The sequence below is a fragment of the Bison bison genome, unplaced genomic scaffold (assembly GCF_000754665.1).
Source record: "Bison bison bison isolate TAMUID 2011002044 unplaced genomic scaffold, Bison_UMD1.0 scf7180017864329, whole genome shotgun sequence".
In the NCBI taxonomy this organism is placed as follows: Eukaryota; Metazoa; Chordata; class Mammalia; order Artiodactyla; family Bovidae; genus Bison; species Bison bison.
This window is the reverse complement of record NW_011494901.1, coordinates 6,958,123-6,968,464: the sequence shown is the minus strand read 5'-3', so window position 1 is coordinate 6,968,464 and position 10,342 is coordinate 6,958,123. Positions and strand designations below refer to the sequence as shown.

Here is a 10,342-nt window from a genome sequence, read left to right as displayed (position 1 = left end):
TCACTGACTCAATGGACATGAGTCTGAGTGAACTCCAGGAGTTGGTGATGGACAGGGAGGCCTGGCGTGCTGCGATTCATGGGGTCGCAAAGAGTCAGACACGACTGAGCCACTGAACTGAACTGAACTGAACTGAATGAGATATATAATTTTTAGAGAATTCTATGTGTAATGAACTTTATACTGTGTGCCATTTCAGGTTTTGGTAAGAATTTAGGAAGTAGCTTTGAAAAGAATGAATTTTAATGTCAGAAAAAGACAGTAGAGGCATTTTGGAGGAAAAGAGGCTAATTAAAAAAATAATAGTAATTCAATGCACTCTTTTTCCCCATAAGTACTCTCATGCTATGCCTAGGTCAGGAAGACCCCCTGGAGGAGGGCATGAGAACCCATCCAGTGTTCTTGCCCAGAGAATCTCATGGACAGAGGAACCTGGCAGGCTACAGTCCATGGAGTTGCAAAAACATCTGACAATACTGAGGGAATAACATTACATTTCATTCAAATTTTGCTTCAGATTTCTCTGAATCAACTTTTATATTTTGTCCACAGGAACCAAGAAAACCAGAGTGCAGAAGTTACTTTCATTCTCTTGGACTTCTCAGAATATCCCAAACTCCAGATACCCCTTGTCCTGTTATTCTTAACCATCTACTCTGTCACTGTGCTGGGGAACCTGGCCCATGATCCTAATTATCAAGATAAATCCCAAACTCCACACCCCTATGTACTACTTCCTCAGATATTTGTCCTTTGTTGATCTCTGTTACTCAACAGTAGTTACACCCAAGCTATTAGAAAACTTGATTGTGGAAGACAGAACCATCTCCTTCATAGGATGCATCATGCAATTCTTTGCCTGCATATTTGTGGTGACAGAGACATTCCTGTTGGCCATGATGGCATATGACCAATTTATGGCCGTTTGCATGCAACCCTCTTCTCTACCCAGTTGTCATGTCCCGGAAGCTTTGTTCCTTATTGGTGGGTGCATCATACTCTTGGGGTACAGTCTGTTCCCTGACTCTTGCCCACTTTTTATCTGAATTGTCCTTTAGAGGAAATAATATCATAAATAACTTTGTCTGTGAGCATGCGACCATTGTTGCTGTTTCCTGCTCTGACCCCTACATTAGCCAGGAGATCATTTTAGTCTCTGCCACATCTAATGAAATGAGCAACCTGATGATTATTCTCACCTCCTATGTTTTCATTTTTATCACTGTCCTGAAGATGCCTTCAACTGGGGGGGGGGTGTGTGCCACAAAGCCTTCTCCACCTGTGCCTCCCACTTGACTGCCATTACCATCTTCCACGGTACCATCCTTTTCCTCTACTGTGTTCCTAACTCCAGAAGTTCATGGCTCATGGTCAAGGTGGCCTCTGTCTTTTACACAGTGGTCATCCCCATGCTGAACCCAGTGATCTACAGCCTCAGGAACAAAGATGTGAAAGAGACTGCTAGGAAGCTGCTGCTGCTGCTGCTAAGTCACTTCAGTCGTGTCTGACTCTGTGCAACCCCATAGACAGCTAGGAGGCTATTCAATACCAAATTATTATGTCAATGAATGTAAAACGGCTTAGGATTGCTTTTTCATTTCCAAGAGCACTGTGGAGAACTGTCCAAGTTTTCTAGAATTTTTAATAGCATTTCAAATTCCAATTTTTAGGAAGGAAAACAGTGCACACATTTAACGTAATTCCCTTGTTGATACATCATTCGACAACTTTAGTAAACTGTAGAGAATTAGCAATAAAATTATAAATAACACCTAATTAAAGCCTAGACTATTTAAGTCTCTAGATAAAGTGTTTGTCATGTAAAGATTTCTGAGTAAAGACACATTACCATTTGGCTGTTCAGGCGAGTCTTCTTTTTTTCTTTTCTTTAAGTCATTATAAGTCATCGAAGAATGGATTTGAGTTGTCATGAAAGTTTATAGTTAACCATGAGAGAGTTACATCAGTTGAATTATAGTAACTAAGAGTTGTTCAACACTAAGACACTAAAGTTAAAAGACATGCCTGTGCTTAGTTGCTCAGTCATGTCTGACTCTTTACAATTCTATGGGCTTTAGTCTGCCAGGCTCCTGTGTCCATGGCAAGAATACTGGAGTGGGTAGTCATTCTCTTCTCCAGGGCATCTGCATGACCAGTAATCAAACCTATGTCTCCTGCATTGCAAGCAGATTCTTTGCCATCTAAGGTACCAGAGAAGCCTAAATTTAAAGGATATATTTATTTAACACCACATAGAAAGAATTGGTACATTGTAAGTGCAAAGAAGTCATGTCTTTGCCCCCACAAAGTCCTGAATATAATTTGGTAAAATTCTACTTAATATAAAATTTATTTGTTCTTGGTACATAAATCATCAAAAATAAAATTAAGAAATCCACACTTCAGAAATAGTTCCAGCTAAATCTAAAATAGTCTTTCATGTCAGTCAAATTACATATAAAATAGCTATTGATGTACTATAATAACATAACAGAGAACTTCATTGGTAAGTAACATTAATGGTAGATTGAATTGGGGTCCTGCTAGTATCAATTAAAGCATCTTGGTTAACCTGATTTAATTTTGCCCAACTATCAAAATCATGGACTTCCCTGGTGGTTCAGATGATAAAGAATCCGCTTGCAATGCAGGAGACCTTGGTTCTATCCCTGGGAGGGGGGGGGAGGCTTGGGGGGGGAGATCCCCTAGAGAAAGGGAGGGCAACCCACTCCAGTATCCTTGCCTGGAGAATCCCATGACGGAGGAGGCTGGTGGGCTTTAGTCCATGGAGTTACAAAGATTCAAACACAACTAAGCAACTAACACACTTCACAGTAAACTCACATCCAGTCTATAGAGTGAATTCTATTTGACATATGCTGTGGTGCTTCCCATGTGGCACTAGTGGTAAAGAACCTGCCTACCAATGCAGGAGACGTAGGAGACATGGGTTCAGTTGGGAGGATCCTCTGGAGGAGAACATGGCAACCCATTCCAGTATTCTTGCCTGGAGAATTCCATAGGCAGTGAAGTCTGGTGGGCTACAGTCCATAGAGTGGCAAGGAATCAAACACCACTGAAGCGACTTAGCATGCACACACCTTGGTATCAGGTATACCCAGCCCCTCCTCCCTAGACTCCACTATCACATAAGATATATATTATCTGCCAGAAATTGGGGGGAAAGCCTAATACCTCTTTGTGAAAGACTATTTTTCACCCTGCTAAGCATTTTGTCTAATAGTAATTCTATGTTCATCCATGTGAGAGGAACCACCAAACTTATTCTACAGTGTCTGTAGTGATTCCCTGGTGGCTCAGATGGTAAAGCATCTGTCTACAATGCGAGAGACCCAGCTTTGATCCCTGGGTTAGGAAGATCCCCTGGAGAAGAAAATGGCAACCCACTCCAGTACTCTTGCCTAGAAAATTCCATGGATGGAGGAGTCTGGTGGGCTACAGTCCATGGGGTCACAAAGAGCCAGACATGACTGAGGGACTTCACGACTTCAATAATTAAATATGCTGAGAATATTTTCACATGCTTGTTGGACATTTGTAAATTTTGTATCTGATTTGACTTTTTGTCTTTATTCTTTCTTTTCTGTACCTTTTCTTTTCACTTTATTGATAATGTTTTTCATATACAAATATTTTAAATTTTGAGGAAGCTCAATTTAGCAATTTATTTAGTTATTGTCACTTACGTTTTTGTTTCCCTATCTAAAAATCTACTGCCAAATTCAAGGCCATGACATTTAAGGCCTGTATTTTTCTTGTAAGAGTTTCATAGTTTATGCTCTTTCATTCAGGTCCTTGTTCACTTTCTGAGTTAATTGTTGTATATAATATGAGGTAAGTGTCCAATCCCATAATTTTACCTGTGAACACCCAGTTTTCCTGGCATCATTTATTTGAAGAAGAATCTATTCTTTCTCAAACGAATATTAAGAGAATCATAACCTCAGAAGCACCATGATGATGGTGAGGTACATTTGGGAGAAATCAGAGCCCGTATAGGGCACAGCTACCCAGTCAAAATGTATTTTGAATCTTCCACTAGTGAGAAATAAGCTTGTTGTTATTGTTGTTCAGTCACTAAGTCATGTCCAAGTCTTTGCCACCCCATGGACTGCAGCACGCCAGGCTTCCCTGCCCTTCACTGTCTCCTGGAGTTTGCTCAAACTCATGTCCACTGAGTCAATGATGCCATCCAACCATCTCATCCTCTGCTGCCCTCTTCTCCACTAGCCTTCAAACTTTCCCAGCATCAGGGTCTTTTCCAGTGAGTCAGCTCTTCATCTCAGGTGGCCAGCACTGGAGTTTCAGTTTCAGCATCAGTCCTTCCAACGAATATGCAGGGCTGATTTCCTTTAGGATGAACTGTTTTGGTCTTGCTGCCCAAAGAACTTTCAAGTCTTCCCCAGCACCACAATTTGAAAGGACAGTTCTTCAGCACTTTGTCTTCTTTATGGTCCAAGTCTCTCATCCATACCTGGCTACTGGAAAAACCATGGCTTTGACTATATGGACTTTTGTTGGCAAAGTGATGTCTTTGGTTTTGAATATGCTGCCTAGTTTTGCCATAACTTTCATCCCATGGACCAAGTGCATTTTAATTTTACGTGTGCAGTCACCATAAAGCAATGATTTTGGAGCCCAAGAAAGTAAAATCTTTCACTGCTTCCACTTCAGCTCCTTCTGCATCAAGTTATTATTTTTAACCTGTGTCCTTAAGGCCAAGATGGGTGGTTACTGAAATTAGTGAAAATATCATCCTTTTCATAAACAGATATTTTTAGAAAACATATCATCCAAAATTTCTTTTTAGATTCAGTAATAAATATAAACATCTGAGAACATTCTATGTTTGAAAAGCCAATGGAAGCTGTTTTCTATCAATAGAATCAATAGTGTAAATATAAAATAAAGTTTATAGTACAAATATTGTAAAGTACAAAATAAACAGTATAATTATAGTTTAGCAGCCATATGTTTAGAAACATAGGACTATATATATATATATATATATACACCATCATAAGAAAATTTTAAAAATTAAATATGGGTTAATAAAAGATAAATCTATTGCTGTATAATTTCCTCTTGTGGATTTATGTATTTTATATACACATAAATTTTTTTAAAATGGTGTTGTTTATTTCTTAAGATTAAATGAGTAAAGTTGATAATACAAATGCCCTAAGTCTTTAGGGAAATAATATACAATCAACATACCACCTGGGACAGATTTCAGAGTTAAAATGTAATTAGTTGAATTGCAGTCATCAAGGCAGTACTTTAGTTAGGTTCTCTAGTTTTCAGTCATGATGGCATATATTTGTGATAAAGTTTGGTGCCAGGATTTACTTTTCAGGCTTAATCTTATCTTTGGTATCTCTGAGTTTTCTTAACAGGTTGGAAAATCATAATATATGAAATAATTAATGAGAAATACTGGGCACTTTTACTATCCTTTTCAGATGTGTTTCTATTAAGTACTAAGCAGCAGCGTTGCTGGAGTTCATTAATCTTAGCAAAGAGTTCTTCACTAAATTACTCATTCAAGTTCTTCTGTATTTAGGTGAGTTGACTCATGTCTCTTTCGTTTTGCTTAAAAAAGAAAATACAAAGATCCAGTAATCTTTGTAGGAGACAGACACATGTGTAGAACAAAGTGTCCACAAAGAACCACTTTTGCTGAGAAGGTTTATGGAGTTATATTCCAATTCTTTCTTTCAAATAATTTTTATCCTAGTTTTCTTATTGGTATTCACCATAAAGTTGTAAATGGAGAATTCTCCTTTGGGCAAAAGGGAGAATTATAACAAAATGGGCCTTGTCTTCAAGATTTTCCTGTAATTTTCTAGAAATAAAGTGACAGTAATAACCATATTTATAAATAATAGGAATATAACCTACAGTAATTGTGAGTGATAAATATGAAACTTTGTATACAGAAGGGATGAAACAATGAGTCATGTCTATAAAAGTAGGTGGTAAAATAAAGCAAACATCATAAGAAAGAATAAAATGGGGAAATAAACTATAGAGAAATAGGCATGTACTATATAGCAGAGGTTGATAAATCCACCTTCACTAAAGAAGGATGTATTAAGTGATAATGAGATTGAATTTATAGATCCAAGCAGTTTTTGGAAAAGTCATACTGAATAATGTTAATGTTATGCATTTGCTATTAACATTTATTTGGAATCTTAAAGTCACTGTTATATTAAACAATCATGGAAAATTATTCTCATAATCTTGCACAGAGCATTTTAAATTGAAGGAATGTGGCTGGAATAATATAGTCATAATCAATCTTTGCAGTGCTGAGACCTTACAAACTATTGTTACAGAGGGTCTGTTGTGGACATGGTCCTTGGAAGGTATCTTTCTTACAAGTTCATCATGTGGGAATCAGAGAACGCTATAGTGTGGTGGGAAAACCTAGAGGAAAATAAGGAAATATGCATCTTAAACCAAGTGTTCTAATGAAATTCTACAGTGTTTCCATTGTGTGGCTTCTAGAAGAAGGGATTTCTGCATTGTCTTCCCCAATGTGTCCACCAGTTGATAGATGTCCATGCTTGTGCTGGATTTTCACAAGCATATCAGATGTTTGAAATCATAACAATTATTCATAATTCTAATATATAAAAAGGTAAATATCTGTTATACCATGTCTTACAGCATTTGAATTCATTATTAAAGTCTCTAGTTCCAATCTAGTGATTTAAAATTTATATTAATATTCTTATCTTACTATAGAGGAAATGCATTGTGATCAGTAGTAATCAAGAAATATTCTGGTGTCCCATTTGAAATAGGTATTTTCCAGCCACTTTCCTTTGGAAGAACTAAAAACTTAATTCAAAATGGCAGAGTATATATTTGATCCATTCTGAAGCCTATATGCTTTCTCCAGTACTTTCACAGTTCTTATTTTTGTCACCCAAATTCCAAAATCTGCTACAATGGAAAAAAATAAGAGTTTTCTGTTCAATATTGTTTCAACTATTATCACAGGAAACATAGCACATATTTTGTTTTGAAACTTCTGATGAATAATACAATTGGGTATGAAGAACACATTTAAATAGTTTCAAAATTAATTCAACATAAGTGAAAAAGTTTAGTATGTCTTGTAGCATAGCTCCAGAATGAGCTGAGAATTTGGAATAACTAGGAATATGAAAGGAATTGAAAGGAGACAGAACCAAGAAAATATAACTGTTTTGCAGAAATGTTACCATTATACAAATTAGCATATAAGTTAATTGTCTCATAGCTCAGGAGGTGAGGCAGGTAAGAAACTGTGGAACCTAATGATGTTTTTCTCTAATACATGTAATTGGATTGACATTTGATGACATATGATATGATGATATCATATCATATGTCATATCATATATCATATCATATGTCATATCATGTCATATCATATCTGAGTTTTCACAAAGCTCAGAGTCACGCAAAGACAATGTGTCTTGAAAGCAGCTGATGATAATGAATTTTATTATTTGAAATAAAGCAGGATCTAATCTGTTTTAGTTCTTTGTTTCTGAAGATCATACACAATGAAGATTATTGGCTGTATAATTGACATATAAGTGAACATTAGCATTTGAAATAAAACAGAAGTATAGCATTTACAGAAACATTGTAAACAGAGACCCAGTGAGCTTCACAACACATTTTCTATTCTCTAGCCTATTTCAAAGTTTAGTTTTTACTCTTCTGGATCAACATTGATATTTTGTCCACAGGAACCAAGCAAACCAGAGTGCTGAGGTCACTTTCATTCTCTTGGGCTTCTCAGAATATCCTCAGCTCCAGCTGCCCTGTTCCTAGTCTTTCTGACCATCTACAGAGTCACTGTGCTGGGGAACCTGGGCATGATTCTGATCAAGTCCAGTTCCACGCTCCACACGCCCATGTACTTCTTTCTCAGCCCCTTATCCTTCCTTGATTTCTGTTACTTGACAGTAGTTACACCCAAGCTACTAGAAAACTTGGTTGTAGAAGACAGAACCATCTCCTTCACAGGATGCCTTATACAATTCTTCTTTGTCTGCATATTTGTGGTGACAGAGACATTCCTGTTGGCAGTGATGGCATATGACCAATTTGTGGCCGTTTGTAACCCTCTTCTCTACACCGTTGTGATGTCCCAGAAGCTTTGTTCCTTTTGGTGTCTGCATTATACTCTTGGAGTATAGCATGTTCCTTAATATACACATACTTTTTATCAACGTTGTCCTTTTGTGGGACTAAGTTCATAAATAACTTTGTCTGTGAGCAAGCGGCCATTGTTGCTATTTCCTGCTCTGACCCTTACATTAACCAGGAGATCATTTTAGTCTCTGCCACATTCAATGAAGTAAGCAGCCTGATGATTATTTTCACCTCCTATGTTTGCATTTTTATCGCTGTCTTAAGGATGCCTTCGACTGGGGGGCACCACAAAGTCTTTTCCACCTGTGCCTCCCACCTGACCACCATTACCATCTTCCATGGGACCATCCTTTTCCTCTACTGTGTTCCTAACTCCAGAAGTTCATGGCTCATGGTCAAGGTGGTCTCTGTCTTTTACACAGTGGTCATCCCCATGCTGAACCCAGTGATCTACAGCCTCAGGAACAAAGATGTGAAAGAGTCAGTGAAGAAATTAATCAATATTAAATTGTTCTATGATAAAATGTAAAGCTAGAAGGATTTTTTGAGAGTAAGAGTTTCTCAATAGCAAATCGAATCATGAACCTATTTTAACCTTGCAATTGACAGGGCAATTTCTGTTCATTATTTTATTTTATTATAGTAACTTAAAAAAATAAAATTTCAAATAAAAATAAAAGTCTACTTAAACTAAAACTTTGATACAAACATTGAATTGTAATTTTTAGTGTGTATAATATCTGATCTTGTATTTTTCCTGGTTAAATTTCAGTTTAATTCAAGTCATGTGAACTGTAGGACTCTTAAAATGGTCTGAAGAGTTATAGCCTACAATAAGGAAGTTTACGTCTTAATGTAAAAGTAGTACGTTAAGAGCTGCTCAGCATAAAACTCTAAGTATCTTAAGACTTTATTAGTTCCATAAGAAACACTTTGGCTTTGGAAGATTCCCAGGCAAAAAAGACAAATTTGAAATATATCTAACTTAAATAGTTCATAATATGGTATAGTTTAAATATAATTGATAATATAACCAGGTATAAAATATTTTCTATGTGCTAGTGCAAGAAAATGATACAAATTTTGGAGATATAATGTATACCTATCACTTGTTTTTCCATATACATCATTGCAGTTGTATATTTTAAAATGTATTTATCTATCTCTTTTACTAGAAATTTTACTTAGATAATTTTTGATTCATTTTAAGTTACAGTATCTTTAAACCAGTTCTCCCATGATAGTATAACAACCAACAAATGATTATGATTTAGTGTACAGATTTCAGTAAAGCATTAGCTATTTATTCATGAAAAAGAAACATTTATGAACTCCAGTAGGTTGCAACAATGGCTATTTTTGAAATAGTGACTTTACTGAGGCAGCTCTGCTGATATGCAGCAGGTCACTCCAGCTTCAAGGCTGAGCTAATCAAACCAACTAATCTTCAGTCTACAGACCTGTATGTAAACCATACTCCTTGGATCATTCTTATGTTGGAAGCAATCAAGTCCCTGTTTGGGTCTCATATATTAACTTTTTACAGGTCAAAGTTTAAAAAAATGGCTAAACTCAAAGGCAAGGTTTGAAAAGTTTTGGTTCTTGTAGAGCTATTATGTTCTAGATCAGGGGTATAGGGTGACATGAAGAAGTTGACTCAATATTTGTGCATGTGTGATGCGTGCCTTCTCAGTCAGGTCTGACATTGTGATGCCATAGACTGTAACCCCTCACGCTCCTCTGTTCACAGAATTTTCCAGGCAAGAATACTGTAGTGAGTCACAATTTCCTCCTCCAGGGGAACTTTCCAATGCAGGAATCAAATCCAGGTCTCTCAAGATTGAACTGGAGTCTCTGGCATCTCCTTCATTAGCAGGCAGATGCTTTACCACTAGTGCCACCTGGAAAGCCCTGGCTCAATATTCACCAAAGATTAATTAAAACATTAACCTCAACACAGATATTCTTTCTTGATAATTCCAGGTAATTCTATAGCAAATAGCAGAAAATCCATGACTATGACTTGTTTTACCAAAGGTTTTAATAATTGATGGGTCATTGGATTGCTTTAAGCAAATGACTGAGACTAAATATAACAACTTGCCTTTCCTATTTGTGTCTTACTAGCTGGTTTTAGAAAAGGCAGAGGAACCAGAGATCA

General features: G+C 36.8%; 2 pseudogenes; one reads left to right on the top strand and one right to left on the bottom strand.

Moving 5' to 3' along the window:
* The window catches only part of LOC104998462, a 2,089-nt pseudogene extending 1,895 nt beyond the window's left edge, over positions 1-194 (bottom strand).
* Positions 195-347: 153 nt separating this feature from the next.
* LOC104998461 lies at positions 348-8,710 on the top strand (annotated as a pseudogene).
* The last annotated feature ends 1,632 nt before the right edge of the window (positions 8,711-10,342 follow it).